This window comes from Osmerus eperlanus, chromosome 8 (genome assembly GCF_963692335.1).
Source record: "Osmerus eperlanus chromosome 8, fOsmEpe2.1, whole genome shotgun sequence".
Classification (NCBI taxonomy): Eukaryota; Metazoa; Chordata; class Actinopteri; order Osmeriformes; family Osmeridae; genus Osmerus; species Osmerus eperlanus.
In genome coordinates this window covers 14070182-14086176 of record NC_085025.1, presented here as the reverse complement: position 1 = coordinate 14086176, position 15995 = coordinate 14070182, and the positions used below count along the sequence as shown (strand labels likewise).

The 15995-nt window shown below is 40.8% G+C and overlaps 1 protein-coding gene, 1 long non-coding RNA gene and 1 pseudogene across 2 annotated transcripts in view; 1 reads left to right on the top strand and 2 right to left on the bottom strand.

Moving 5' to 3' along the window:
- LOC134024909 (caspase-1-like) overlaps window positions 1-15995 on the bottom strand; it is a 94882-nt gene that overhangs the window by 46965 nt on the left and 31922 nt on the right. The window lies entirely within an intron of this gene.
- LOC134024581 (uncharacterized) lies at window positions 60-480 on the top strand. The gene is made up of 2 exons (XR_009930900.1): window positions 60-158; window positions 263-480. It is a non-coding gene; the product is annotated as an uncharacterized LOC134024581 (long non-coding RNA).
- On the bottom strand, window positions 596-10146 carry LOC134025228 (protein unc-93 homolog A-like; annotated as a pseudogene).

The following is a 15995-nucleotide window of genomic DNA, read 5'->3' as shown; positions in this document are numbered from 1 at the left end:
TTAAGATGTTGAATAATTCATTGTAACTTTGCTAATGGCAAACTTCTGACCCCAAGGAACAGGGATTTCTTGATCACCTTTTCAAGGTGCTGGAGCCAATCCTAACTCCTCCAACTGGATGGCAGCCCTGTGCCAAAATGTTCCAGGAAGTCCTTCAGGTACACAAATGTATAACCTGTCTCATGGTCAAGCTGGTTCTGTTTACTTTTATGTTCTGGATCTATGTGTCGAATAACGTCTCATTGTGTCTCACTGATCTCAGGTCCAGCTAATGAAGTTGCTAGACAGCATCTTAGATCTGGACGAGTCAACCTTCAGCCAAGCTGACGTCCTATCAGCTGTGCTCTTCAGCCGGCTGGAGGGAATCATCCAGGAGCTGCTGGGAGATCTGGATGGCTGCTGACTTTCACAGCCAGACCTCACTTAACATTTCTATTCACATCTAGAAGTCTGCTTCATTTAATAAACTGCATACCCACATCCCTTTGGCCATTTTGTGATATTATTTGCAATAAGCATGTAGGAGTATGTTTGGAGATCCTTTTTTACTTGGTGTTTGGAGGTCACCACGGTCCACCTTTAGCTCAGATAGCGGCTAGCTTGAGTCGGACACCAGGACAGCCTGGCGCTCGCTGAAAGACTGGCATGGCTGAGCTGACAGAGTTATGAAGTAAAGCTCACAGAATTATCTGCAAATGCATTGTGCAATACTCATTACTGAGCAGTAGAATGTATGTGCGTTTACAGTAATAGAAATACAGTAATGTATATTATTACATTAATACAGTAATACATAGGTCGTGTACTGTACTCCCCATACTCCACAGTGAAACACAGGCTCACAGACAGAAGCAGGGCTGACAGCAGGATGTACAGCTTCACGTCCACACACAGGAAGCGGCTGGAGGATTAGGCAATCACGTACCCGACTGCCTCCCAGAGTCGGTAGTTAGCAAACGCTGCCTCCATGTGGCCGTGGAAGAGAACTCCATAGAGGACTGGAGACAGAGAGCACGATGGTTATGGCCTAGTGTCATCGCAACTTTTAGGTGCCGATCATCAAGGTGAAAGTTCTAGATGTAGTGTGTTCTCTATGGAGGGTATAGTCTGTTTGGAGTGTGTGAAGACAGAGTCCTGTGTTCCTCTCACCGTTGGTCTGAGTCTGCCACACAGCGTCTGCCAGGCCCCCAGAGAGCAGGAAACACAAAGAAGACAGGAAGCTGGTCTGGGTGAAGCTTCCAGAACAACAGAGCCAGGATACAGGACAGGTTGGTGACAGCAGCTGGAGGAGAGGAGAGAAGAGAGAGAAGAGCATCACAACATGGCCTAAACATCTTACAAGTCCAGGGCTCGACAATAACGATGGCCCAGGGCCAGTAAAAAGTAACGTCGGGACAGTTAAACTAGCAACTCACTGGCCCGATCGGGCCACTGCAAATTATTGATTGAAAAAAAAAATCCCATTGTAAAAGTTAACATCCTTCATATGTTTTGCTATCTGCTAAATGCATAAATAACTTTGCAGCTTGTGGGGTGCACAGTTGGCAAATCAAGAGTTGAGTAGTGAGTGACGAGTGGTTGTCAAATTGTAATTCTCTAATCTTGATACATTTTTTAACAACTGGCGGAGACAATAAAGTGAAGATTTACACTACATTTAGTCATTTAGCAGACGCTCTTATCCAGAGCGACTTACAGTAAGTACAGGGACATTCCCCCCAAGGCAAGTAGGGTGAAGTGCCTTGCCCAAGGACACAACGTCATTTGACACGGCGGGGAATCGAACTGGCAACCTTCAGAGTACGAGTCCGACTCCCTAACCGCTTAGCCACTTGACTCTCAGCAAAGTAGAGCTACGAGCTTAAACGGAAGCAACTTTTTTTATGGAACGAAGATGCACTGTGTCGTCTGTTGTATGTTCCCGTCTAAAGCAGACAAAAGTGGATCTTTTTACACAGGCACCGACAATTTTCTAAAACAATCCCTGACCAGCCATGCTAGCAGACAGCACCTGGTTTGCGTGACAGCTAAGCGGATGGTTGACAGTCCATCTTCCAGGCCGTTGACCATGCTGGTCAGGAATGTAAATGTAGATGCCCATCGTGTTATTGCACGACTTATAACAACGGCATATCACGTAATTAAGACGGGCCAGCCGTTCGCCTCGTTCCCCCGGGCTATTGAACTGTAGCAGAAGAATGGTGTCGACTTGGGTAGCATACTTAGTATCATACTGATGAAATGCTATGGAAGCTTTTATATATTAGCATTGAGGGACCAGACGTTTCAGTTTCAGCCAGACAGAGTTGTGCAGAGATGGCTCTCAGCAGGGAAGAGACTCGAGAGCACGTCATGTTTGAGGTTAAAAGTCAATTGTTTTGCTGACTATTACCTTTTAATTTTTTATCACTAGAAATTTCTAGTGACACATTTCACATGAAAATCACATGTGATTTCATTTTTGTTCTTTTTATATCCAGGATGTGTTTAATAAATGGTTAAACATGTTAACAGAATAACACAACTTATAAGTCTTTGGTTTTGTAGTAACAATGATAAATTACAACTTTTGGAGGGGGGGACAGTAAAAATTGTCTTGGGGCCAGTAAGTTTCAAACCAGTGCCAAAAAATGTTAATGTTGAGCCCCGAAGTCTCTTTACAGGATTTAAAGTCCTCTCTCTCTTACTCACTAACTCACTCTCTTTTACTCATTCTCTTTCTGTCACTTCCTCTCTGTGCTGTATCTGGTATCCTACCTAAAGTAAAGAGTGCCACTCTGCCTGTATACTGAGACAGGCGCCCAAAGAGGTAGGAGAAGAGCTGGTGGTGCCAAAACAGATCAGCACGTAGCCCACAAAATGGATCCCCAACGCACAGGTTACATACTCATGAGAGAAACTACACACACATGGGGGTAAACATTCAGTATGTGTAGGACAAGTTATGTGGAGATTCCACACTTTGACCTCAGTTCAAGTCATGCTGTTGCAGGCTGACATGAGAATTCCAGCATATAATCTCTATAGTCTTTCACGTGCATAAACACACTCACGTTGGTATACTCTCCGTTGAGGAAGCCCAGGTGCAGGCCGATGTAGGAGGTGACTGGGAGGAGGAGGACCTGCCTCCGGTCTCCCAGCTGTCTGAAGGTGGCCAGGAAGGTGCTGCAGAAGGACTTTTGGATGTTCCTCACCTCTTCCTCCTCCTTCTCGCTCCTCACCTTCTCCTTGTCCTCCTCGCTGCTCGTCCCCTCCAGCTGCCTCCTGCTCCTCGTGGCTGCAGGGTTGTCCTCCCTGCTGACGTTGTCCAGAAACACAGCCACCAGGAGCACGGCCAGCACCCAGGACCACCGAGGAGGGGATCAGGGTCTCCCTGATGGGGACACAGAGAGGGTGGGTGTGGGCAGCGAGAGAGATATCGACAAAGAAATTGACAAAGAAAGAGTGAGAGAGATGGAGAGAGAGATGGTCAAATACCCCTGCTTGATAATGGGGTTTCACGTTCCTCTGGTGACAATGACATAACATCCTTTAATCAGTTCCCACACAGACCTGAGCGCAAACTCTAAGGACTTGAACAGGCTAGTGATGTATTCATATCATGGATCATCTTTGCCCCTGTGAGGTTTTACCATCCTGGGAAAAGGACGTTGCAGCCCATGCAGGGCTGCAACGTCATGTACACTGTGGGGAGCCTGTGGGGAATGGTCCACTTGCAGCCCAGGTAGTGGATGACCAGGGGAGTGAGGAACATGGAGGACAGGATGATGGAGGCAAACTGAACGCTGGCTGATGCCACGCCAAGTCCGTCCTCTGCGTTCAGACTGCTCTGGAACCGTAAAACTGAAAATGAAAAAAACACCTTCAGAACATTTCGCCAGAACAAGAGCCTTTCAGACATAGTTCTTCAGAGTAAGACAGCATTAATCAATCACCTTTATCAGTCACTTAGTCATTTGTTCTGTACGCACGTCGCACATGCACGTTTACTGTCAACACAACCTTTGACCTCATCGGCCACAGAAAGCCTGCTGTGGCCAGGCTCTCCTGCTGCTGACATCAGGAGATAGACACACCTGCAGGTTGAGGAGACTTCCTGTAGCACTGAAGAGCAGCAGGAACCCAGTGGAGATCACCACACTGTAAAACTTTTTACTGTAAATTTACAGTAATATACTGGCAGCAGCTTCGCCAGTAAACTACTGTTTATTTACAGTAATCATACTGTATTTCAAAACTACAGTACTTAACTGTAAACAGGTATACAGTCACTAACTGTATTATATGAATTTACAGTAATATACTGGCAGCAGCTTCGCCAGTAAACTACTGTTTATTTACAGTAATCTTACTGTATTTCAAAACTACAGTACTTAACTGTAAACAAGTATACAGTCACTAACTGTATTATATGAATTTACAGTAATATACTGGCAGCAGCTTCGCCAGTAAACTACTGTTTATTTACAGTAAGAATACTGTATTTCAAAACTACAGTACTTAACTGTAAACAGGTATACAGTTACTAACTGTATTATATAAATTTACAGTAATATACTGGCAGCAGCTTCGCCAGTAAACTACTGTTTATTTACTGTAGGCATACTGTATTTTAAATTTAAGATGCTTTACTGTAAATAGACATACAGTTTCTTACTGTATTATTTGAATTTACTGTATTTTACTGGCAGCTGCCAATATTACACTGTAAATCTGAAAATCTAAAAATATGTTCATGTTTTTTTAAATTACTGTAAATAAACATATTATTGAATTTGTTTTACATTTATACACTTGTGTATTATATTATAAAAATCTCAAAAAATTGCAGCTTTAAACTCTACCTTAGGGAAGACTACAGAAAAATATCAGTCCTAAATAACAATGAAAAAAAGGCAAGATTCAAAATCTAATTAACTCTTTATTTATACTGTAAATATCATGTGAGTATACGTACATCAGAGTTTGCAGTTTTGTGAACTGTATCAAAGCCGTAGCAGAAAAAGTTAACACCCGTTTTGCGGCGTGTTTGTGACGTTGAACATACGCACCAGAAGAAAAAAACAAAGGCACTCGTCTACGTGCAATGGAAAATGTGTCTATCATTTTCGATCTAAATCATCTGAGGCAGATTATTATACACACACTATTATATAGCCAGTAGGGGTGGTACGGTTCATGAAAAAACACCCGAACCGCTCGGTTCGCTAGTCTCGGTTCGGAGCATGTGTGTAGCGCTCGGTTTGTCAGTACACTGTTAATGGTCACTAACCTCTTACTGCTGTACCGAACCGTGGGTTTTGTGAACCGTACCACCCCTAATAGCCAGTCACAATCCCAATACACTACAAACAGGGAAACTGCTGTATATAACTAAACTAAACAACACAAAATGAGTATTGGCCCTTTATCGGCATATATTGTTCACTGATGAAAGACAAATGGTATCTGCGCTTAAAACAATGAGAAAAGATCAAACAAAGTCCCACTTGAAGTCGTTGAGCTTCCTGATTAGGGTGCAGACATGCGGGTTCACTGTTGATGGTTTCTTCTGGACCATCTTTCCAGTTTTTCTGCTGTCCACTGTATGCCTTTGATCCTCTCTCAGGATTAATCCCCATGCAGATCCTAAATGACAACATAACAACACAAATGCTTTAGGTTAGTGAAGAAACGGTTAATTTTGTAGGAGAACATATAGACTTTCAGTGTTAAAGGAGCTACAGCTTAATTTGTATTTTTTTTAGTATTATAGTAAGTAGTATTCAGCTACTAAACAAGTTTAAAAACGGTATATTATTTATACCAATGTATAACTACACATTCCAAAGGAAAAAAATATTTTAAAGCTTAATACAATTATTTTATTATAAGTTGACTTTTTTCATCCTGTATTTGTGGAGAACATTTCATGAACATAAGAGCTGTGTTTTTATAGTATTATTTTAGAAAACTTTAATGAGGAAAAATATTATTTTATTTTGAAATGTCACAAAATGTAACAATGCTGCTTGACGGTATACGCACAACCGGCACATACGGGTACTTCGCTAAAACTCAATGCCGCGCCCCCTTTTGGGGGATAGAAAACAGACGGTCCCATAGAAGTCAATGCAATTTGATGCAATTTTGACAAATGTGTGTGGATTTATTTCTTGTTAAACAGATGGTTTGTTTTATACACGTCTAATGTTTATATTGTGACCTTGCCTGAACCTGAGCACGATACCTTAATAAACTAAGTTTGAACGCCGCTGGTCTGGCCTATAGCCTGGAGCCTGTCTAGTCTATAGCCTGGAGCCGGTCCGGTCTATAGCCTGGAGCCAAAGCCAAATCTATCAGGATCTACTTTAGGACATGGCAAGAGGACAAATCAAAGACCAGAGTTTTTGGATGTGTTGTTTGTGCAACAAACTACTCAGCAACCTTTCAGCATAGTTATTAATTCAAAACGGTTTGTTTAAAGTAAAAGTTTGGAGTGATTTACATTTCCTCTGTCGTTACGCTGTTGTCGTCTATGGGGAACGCGGGATTGTTTTCCCCTAAAAGTGGGCGTGAATCTGTTCAGAGACTTCCTATGACGTTGCTCTGGTTGTGCATATAGTTACAGGGCTGCCGCTACAGCATGACGGGTGACGATAGGTACTTACGGTAAAGCAGCCTATTGTGTGCTGCACATTGTACACCAAATGAGCTGCGCACAAGCAGACCTATGGTTTTGGTCTGGTTTCACCCAATCCAGATTTAGTGTCGCGAAAAGATGTCAAACCCCTAAGTATTTTTATTATTTTTTACATTTTAGTAAATGTATATGCTTGTAGTACATCAGCAGCTTTAGCTACTGAAATTCTAATCTTGGAGCACTTAATCAATAAAAAGTCAATCCAGGTGTGTAATATGTGTGGGAAATATCCTACCTCTGAATGAACTCCAATGAGCATGCAGCATTGTCCTGGTATTGCAGGTTAAAGTTGTAGTACGTTGACATCAGAACAGCAAGCCCCAGCACAAAGGACACTCCCTCACTGACAACCTGGCCCTCCACGCTCACAAACCAGCGCTGATCAGTCAGCAAAGTTGGACCTGAAAAAAAATATGAATAGTTAATAGAAATGGCAACAATATGATTTCACTGTACATAAATTAATTTGATCTGAATTTATTTACATATCCACACGATTTGATTCTATGTCTTCATACGTATGGCTAAACAAAATATTAGTTTTATCTATGGCATTGTGGCTTTACCCAACAAATACAAACCCTGATGACTTTCCGTCAGTGTATTTTCCCCTATAGCCCATGGTTTGTTAGGTCATGACAGCCTTTACTATAATGCACTGCAGAAAACCCTGTTTTTTATTGATGTGGCTATCTAAATAAGAGATGCACTGATTACAACTTTCTAGGCCCATTCTGCTTTCCGATTTTCTCTGAGTTAGGCCAGCCGATTTAGCCACACCATTTTCCTCTAGATCTTTTAGATCTGTTACAAGTGAGCTAAATACTTTGTCTTGGCCAAAGTACTTAAAATCCTGCTCTCTACATAATAAAACCAGCTGCATTTGATCCATACTTGACCGGTTGTGGGGAGCAATATCGGCCAGTGTAAAGTAAACAGCAAGTATCTTATGCTTCTTTTTCTCCGAGCCTAGTGGATTTGCAACCTCAAAGGCATCCTGATATAGTATGAGGCCCAAGGAGTTAGCATCGGATTTAAATAATGCATGCTCTGTCACATTGGTACCATCCCACACATTCTCCAGTGTATCTTTCGGCTGAGCTGAGGAACACACCTGCTCCTTATGTGAATAAACCTGTTGCCTGACTGATTCACACTGGAAAAGTGACTTGAGTGTCTCTTTCACAGGCACATACTGGGCAAAGCATTCTTTTCCTGACTCATTCTGACCCAGACAGAGAGGAACTGGTTCAACATATCTGAACTGATTTTTGAAAACTGTTTTTCTTCTTTTATCAGTTTTTAATGTACCAGAGTTGCATTCCCGGAATAGGTCTTCGGATTTGAGGATATCTAAAATGTTGTTAATATCCCCCTTTGAGATTCCCCGGGCAACCAGCTTCTCTGCAAATGTAGCCGATGTGTATCGGTGAAACTCACTCCTCAGGTATGTAACAGGCCACCCGCATCAATGAATAGCTAGCTTTTCGTTGGCGTAGTTGGTAGTGGTGGCGCTTGGGAAGCCAGAGGTGGTAAGTTCGAACCCAGTGCGGGACGATTTGCCCGATACCTCTGACGGAGCTTGCAAGACCACGTCTGTTACACAAGCTTATGGAATACATTAGATTGGCTGATATCATGTATGCCCTGGATATCCTCAATAATGCACTGTATGACTGAAGATGGTAATAACAGCTTTGCCTGCAGTTTAAGATAAAACAATGCCAAACTGTTCAAGAAAATTGACTCATCTACATGTTCAAGAAAAACCTCTGAATGCTCCCCCTCTGTGTCATCATTATCCTTGCCAGCCAACATGTCTGCCTGCCTACCCATGACTTCTGTCTGTTCACTCAAGCCTTCGACCTGCTCACTGACACACTCCATCTGAATATTTGCTCCTGTTTCTGAAGTCAGATGGCTTGCAACACCTCCTACTGTACTTTTTTTGTGCATCCTTGACAAATGTGATGAAAATGTAGACACCACAGAGAATATTTTATCACAGTTTGTATGTGGACAAGAAACTGACTTGCCTTCTCTAATATGGCTCTTTAAATGAGAGAACAAATTTGAAATATTGTCACACTTGACGGTGCAAAAATCCACATGACAAGACAGTATTGTTTCATGGCCGACAAAATGACTTGTAGCATTAACGTTACCAGATGGCCTCTTATTTTTATCTGGGTGATCTCTATATACATGAGTTTTGAAAACAGTTATGTTTCTGAATGTACGCTTACAATTAGGTAGGGCACATCTAAAGGATAGGTTAGGGACATTTCTGTGAATTTTCATATGCCGAACAAATGCAAATTTTGTGTCAGTCATGACCACAAAGTTGACAAAGGAACATTTTGAAATGTTCGTTAGCTAAAAAAAGAAGAAAAAGGTCTGTTAACTAAAGTTAGTTTAAGATGGGAAAAGGAGCAAATATGAAGCTACCCAGTTTACAATAGAACCGTTTCAAATGTTCGTTAAAAAAAAGTCCGCCAAAAGTGTTTTTGAAAAATACAAATTTTGGGTTGAGGATTTTTAGGTTTTATTTTTAAAGAACGCCAAAATGTCTGTACAGTATAACGTTAGGCTCATTGAGGAAAATCTTCTAACGGTAGCTAGCTAACTAATTGTGTTAGTGGTAATGTTAGTGACCGTGACCTGTCAACTAACATTAGCTAACAACATCAACTGATGCTTAACTTTACTAGCTAGCTAGCTTAACGTTAATGTTACTGAGTGATCTGCTGCCATTTATGACAAAAAATAAATCGATAAAACTATACTACAGTAATAACATTTCAAGGCATGCAGGCAAACAAAAAGATTTTGAAACTTACATAAATGTTGAAAAAACCGCTGAATCGCGTCCTCTTGCTGCAGCTGCTACTGTCCATGCGCTTTCCTTCTCAGAGACTGCGCATCACCGACTGAGTCCGTGAGAAAAAGTCACCGTGAGAAAAAGTGTCACGGATCTCTCGTGTCCTTCCCCCCCCCCCCCCCCCCCACACACACACACGCACACACTCATACAAATAATAGACTCTTTGCCGTAAGATATAGTCCTGTTATATGCTAAATATTTTCTCACTAATTATTAGCTGCTAATCACACATATTTTCCCTTAAAGCATAATTTGGAAAGAGTAGCAACAGCGAAATGTGCTGCATGTCTTGAAATAGACTGGTCAGAAAAATAAATATGTTCAAATTCAAAGAGTAATTCCCGCTTTTTTCTTTATTTTCCCGAGATGCACTGCGATTAACAGTAAAGTCCTGTAATCTGCAACATTATGGAGATGGTGCTGTAATATCATTATTTTCTCCCAGAATGCATTGCCACTTACAGTATGATCCTGTATAACATTAAAACAGTAAGATACTGTGAGATTTTAGCTGTAAATTTACATCAAAGGTTTACAGTGCAGGACGTTCTTCAAACAGCCGCCCTTCATCTTCAGCCTCGACGTTCCTGATCCTGATCAACCGTTGTCCGTCACCCAGGGATCAGAACTGCTGTCTGAGATACTTATTTCCTTTCACGCTCTGATGCAAGAGTGAATGGCTACACTTTGGCCCTGCTGTAGAGCAGGGCCAAAGTTTGCTCTATACCAGGGGATTACTGTAAACAGGCAGGCTTTATTGTATGTGCAGTTCTTTGTACTAAGTTAGACCGTACAAAGGAAATGTGTATCCACTGACAACGACTTGTAACTAATTTTTGGATACAAATATAGAAGCTGACATTCAGTTCCGTTTTTCCGTATGTCGATGTTTTATTGATGCTTTATAAATCTTTTACACTTTGAATAATTGGCAAGTGATAGAAAATTACATGTATCCCCCCCCAATTGTAAAATGAAATGTAATACATGTTTTGAGAAAATATAGTAAAATATAACACCTTATTCATATAATCCACATTTAATAAAATTTGATATTGACAGGTTCAGTAGCTGCAGACGAATACTATACAAAAAGTGCAAGAACAACAAAATTGATTGTTTGTTTATACAATGCTGTCTCTCAAAGCCAGCTGGTAAAAAATCTAGGAGTCACAATGGACCCAGACCTTTCGTTTGAGTACCATATTAAGCAAATTACCAGAACTGAATTTTTCCATCTACGTAACATAGCCAAAATACGAAAATTCCTCTCAAAGGATGATGCTGAAAAACTAATACATGCATTTTTTACATCCCGACTGGACTACTGCAATGTGTTGTTCTCTGGCCTCCCAATTACCTACTTAAAAAATTTAAAGCGGGTGCAAAATGCTGCTGCTAGACTATTGACTAGAACCAGAAAGTTTGATCACATAACATCGACTCTCGTCTCTTTACACTGGCTCCCTATCCAAGCCAGAGCTGATTTTAAAGTTATATTACTAACCTACAAATCTCTGCATGGATTGGCACCACTTTACCTCTCTGGTCTCTTTGCACCCCATCACCCCGTAAGGACACTTAGATCTCAAGATGCCGGCTATCTGGTGGTTCCCAAAATTAATTAATTTGGGTTTAATTAGGTTAAAAACGTTATTGTTTAGTCAATTCTATGACTGCTAAGCGTCCTATGACTGCTAAAGTATGTGTGTATGTACTTTCTATGTAAACCTGATGTGTGTGTTTGTCTGTATATGTATCACATGTAACTTTTAAATTACAATTAAAGCTTCTATATGTTCATGTTGCCCAATCTAAATTTTACAAATAAAGTAAACCTGTTACTGTATATTGTTACTGTTATAGTTTCTGTTACTAGTAGGTGACGACGGGGGACGGGGCATTCTCATCCTTATTCGTATAAGTATAACTTATCTTAGAGTTCTCTCCCCTGGAACAGATTTCATGTTCCAACCGAGGGGGGCTGGCGTTGTCTTAGTGTCTATAGGACTGCATCAAATACCCTTTTTTGCTCTGATAAATTGCTGCTCTAGTCCACCCTTGACCGGTGGGGATATCATTCTAATATGACTGTAACTGTTAGCTGCTCCTGGCATTCTCTAATCCCTGCTCTCCTCTCTCTGTCCCCCCTCCACACATCCCCTGTGGTGTGGGGGGTTTGAGCTGTCAGCACCTGCCTGGTCGTCGGTCTGCCAACGCTGGACCTGGTCGCCAACCGGAAACCAGTCTCCATGACGGGCAAGTTGAACAATGGATTTTGGTGTTTCAAAACCCATTGACACTTCCCTGCTGTATGACTATGTTAAGCCTGTGTTCTGCTCCTCTCTTTCACCAACCGTCTCTGGAGGAGGGGATCCCTCACTGAATTGCTCCTCCCAAGGTTTCTTCAATTTTTTCTCCTCCAGTGAGTTTTTCTGGGAGTTTTTCCTTGTCTTCCTTGAGGGTTTAGGTTGGTTGAGGGGCAGTTCTATGGGTGTATGAAACCCTCTGTGACCTTCTTGCGTGTAAAAAGGGCTATACAAATACATTTTGATTTGATTTGATATAAATAAGAAACAGACAAATTAAACATGCCGTCTTGGGAAACCGTCTACAAGCTGGTCTGAGCAGTGACATTTTTGGGTGTGCTCAAGCCTTCGGCGAGAGCACAACCTTTGTTCTCTCACATATATATTTGTGAGAATGCTGTTAAGCATTCTCACTATTGCTTTTCAACTTCTCAGTTCTTCCGCCGTTTTTTGGCCTTTAACTCGTTCTGCATACTTTAACCGATTCCTACAACTTTTGTATCAAAACGTTCAGCTCCTTCAGGAGATGATGGCTATGACTTTTGGTATTTCTCACTTTTATACTTTTTAAGACATTAAGGTTTTTGTGCAAATTATTCTCCCATTAAAAGTAATGGTAAATCCTTTCAAATCATTAAAAAGCTTCCTCCTCTTTCAAACGTAACTACTTCAGCTTACTTTCAGCTAGAGACACCATTCAACCTTTAAAATGTTCACAAGACATTCAGCTATTCCCAAATGATTCAGCTTTTTCAAATGTTCAGACAATTTTGAATTATGACAGTTTGAAATACATTAAAATGTTTGCTCCTTCTTGATTTTTATGAATGAGCAGCAAGCAGAGTGGCACACTCTGCTGGCTGCTCTTTTTCTGATATTCAACTAATTTGTCAAACAAATTCCTCTAACGTTCATATAGTTTAACTTACAGAAACAAGTTATACCTTAAAATGTAGGAAAAATTGTCCTCTTTCAGCCAATGTAACTACTAAAGAGCTCACATTTACAGATTTTCAGCTATGAGCCTTGAAGCGAGAGCAGCCTTTCAAATTCTCTCACTAACTTCAATGGAGAGGTGAGTAAAATCAGTCAGAGAAAGCAAGAAGGAACAAGATTTTGAAACTGCCGATAGAGTCGTATTTCTGACCGCACAGACATATAAAGGACATCTCTGGTTTCGGCAGAGTCTTGTGTCTCGGAAAATATCTTTATATTTTGGATTGGACGTATAGTTTTGCGTCTAGGTCAACTTGTTTGAGGTGTGGATGCTAGGTAAATGTTCGTTTTTCTCTCTGCCTAGCTCGTTAGCTATCACAGCTGCGCCATCACCGTGGCAACCAAACAAACAAGCACCAGGAAAGCAAAAGGAACACGTTTTTGAAACTGCAGGTAGAGTCGTATTTCTGACTGCAGACATATAAAGAATATCTCTGGTTTCGGCAGAGTCTTGGGTCTCGGAAAATATCCTTATATTTTGGATTGGACGTACAGTTTTGCGTCTAGGTTATCTTGTTTGAGGTGTGGATTCTAGCTACATTTCTCTTATTCTCTGCCCTCAGCGCGTTAGCAATCATAGCTGCACCATCACCGTAACGACAGACACGCACCACTCAGTCTCTCACACAGGTGATTGGTACGTTTACTTGACCATGAGAAACACGATTACTAGCAATTGTCGGTTTATGCCAATAATACGATTACTCCGTTTACATGTGTAATTAGTTATGTGATTACTCAATACACGCGTCTACATTATTCATTTTTATTAATCGTTGTATGCTCCACGGACAAAACTTGCACCATCATCCTTCTGCAACAAAGTGTCGCCGTGTCTTCCTGTATCGGCCCTACTGCTGTATGTTTCATTCCATCAACACATTGAATCCAACTAAGAAAGCCGAGTAAACGCATAGGCTACATCTGCTACTGCTAATACTATCCCAACTATAATTTAATCTGTTAAAATTATAATATTCTTGTTACGACTAGCTAGCCTACTTCTTCTTCTGTTTAACAGTTCAGCTTTCAGCTTCTCCCACATTGTAGGCTATTTTAGCTATTAGCTTTGTTAAGATGATGCAGTTCAGCTTCCACACTGCCTCTTTTGTGTGACTCACACATTTTTGAAAATCATTTCAGCTTGCGGGTATTTTCTAATTTCTCACTTTTATACTATTAAGGTTTTTGTGCAAATTATTCTCCCTTTTAAAGTAATGGTAAATCATTTCAAATCATTGTTGGAATGCTACTCCAGCCCCTTTCAAAAATACCTTTCGGTTGCTTTGAAGCTTCAGCTTATAACTTTCTACTAAATTTTCACTATTTTCAGCTTTTTTTAGCATGGTCAGCTATCCCCATTCAGGTTTTCAGCATTCTCACTGCTGTTTCGCAGGAACAGCCGTTTCTAGTTATTATTTATTTTTGCCCCCCTAAGCCTCAGTCAATATTTGGACTACATAGACAACCTAGGTGTCAAAAGTTTCGTCTTGGTAGCGATTGAGTTGCTTGTATTTTTATTTACACTCCGTTGCACAGTTTAGGAGGTTACAACGTTTTTGTGGCAAAAAGTGTCTTCTGTCAACGAAGGGTACCAGTGCTAGCCTACGTCACTACGTCAGCACACGTTAGCAACGACGCATGGATACAACGTGATAGAGACGTTCTAGCACGCAAATTGGAGCTTGGATTATGAGTGAAAAATGCCAACCACCAAAATTACCAACCATTGGGTTTTGTTGAGAAAGCAATTTCGAGTGGAACTGCCATCTCTGATTTTTTATTTAGGTCGTGAAAGTCTTTGTAATTTGAGAGAGTGCGCGTCGCCCGTGAGACTGCCTAGGTGGCAGCCTTGCAAGCGTCATAGTAGTTTAGTATTTTCGTAATTTTATACACAAGTTTTTGAGCCGTTTCCGCTCTACATTCTAAATTCCTCCCCTCGATGCAATCCACTTCCGTTCTGACGGGCTGGGTTTGTTTTGCTAGCTAGCTCCGTTGTGCCGATAAAGCACTGATATCGCAGTGACAAAGAGGATATAAAATTTACAACATGAAGAAAAGTGGTTCGGGAACGACGTGTGTGGTAGTTGGTTGCAAACACTCGAGAAAGCACCTGAACGAGTGGTTAGATAGAGAGTGCTACGACCACAAACCAGCAACAAAGAGGCAATGTCCATGCGCTCCATTGTTTACATTTTTTCGCAAGCCTGATACCGACTCGGAATCAGGTACGTGGCTGAAGGCATTGAATCTAAAGAAACCACCCGGTAACGTTTTTTGTTTGTTCCTATCACTTTGTTGACCAAAAAACAACCAAGGATAATCATTTCCCAGAGTTGTGGTTGGGATACAATCGCGCTCCCCAGCCAAAGAGGCGTCAATTCACCCAGCGGACCACTGCCTCCACCCAGAATCTGATCAATGGTTTACTACTAATATAATGTCATAATAAATCATAAAACGTTCATTGATTTGTGAGCCATGCTTATGGCAAGCCGTTTTATCATTTAACCAATGAATTCTTGATATCCAAAATTCGAATTTTTGATATCAAGAATTCAATTTTGGATATCAAGAATTCCAATTTTGGATATCAAGAATTCAATTTTGGATATCAAGAATTCCAATTTTGGATATCAAGAATTGCATTTGGGATATCAAGAATTCCAATTTTGGATATCAAGAATTGCATTTTGGATATCAACAATCCAAATTTTGGATATCAAGAATTGCATTTTGGATATCAACAATTCGAATTTTGGATATCAAGAATTTCATTTTGGATATCAACAATGTATGTTAATGACCTTAATGGGGGCGGGATTATATTTGCATGTTCTATGTTATATCTTGGCAAGCCGTTTTATCATTTAAACAATGCTAGTTAACATGGCTGCGCGTGTACTGAATGGTCCGTGTACCTTGTGGCCATTGGTTTTTCTATTTTGCAACCCGTGTTGACAAACGCAAAATAGGGCCGTAATATTGTTTTGTCACTTTAGTAAGTCGAACACACATTTAAGTATAACGGCTTGTTATACTTATTATGCATACTGGCACAAGTGAAAAAGAGAGAGAGGGGGAAAAATGCGAAACTATTGGGGGTGTTATTACTTGCGAACAC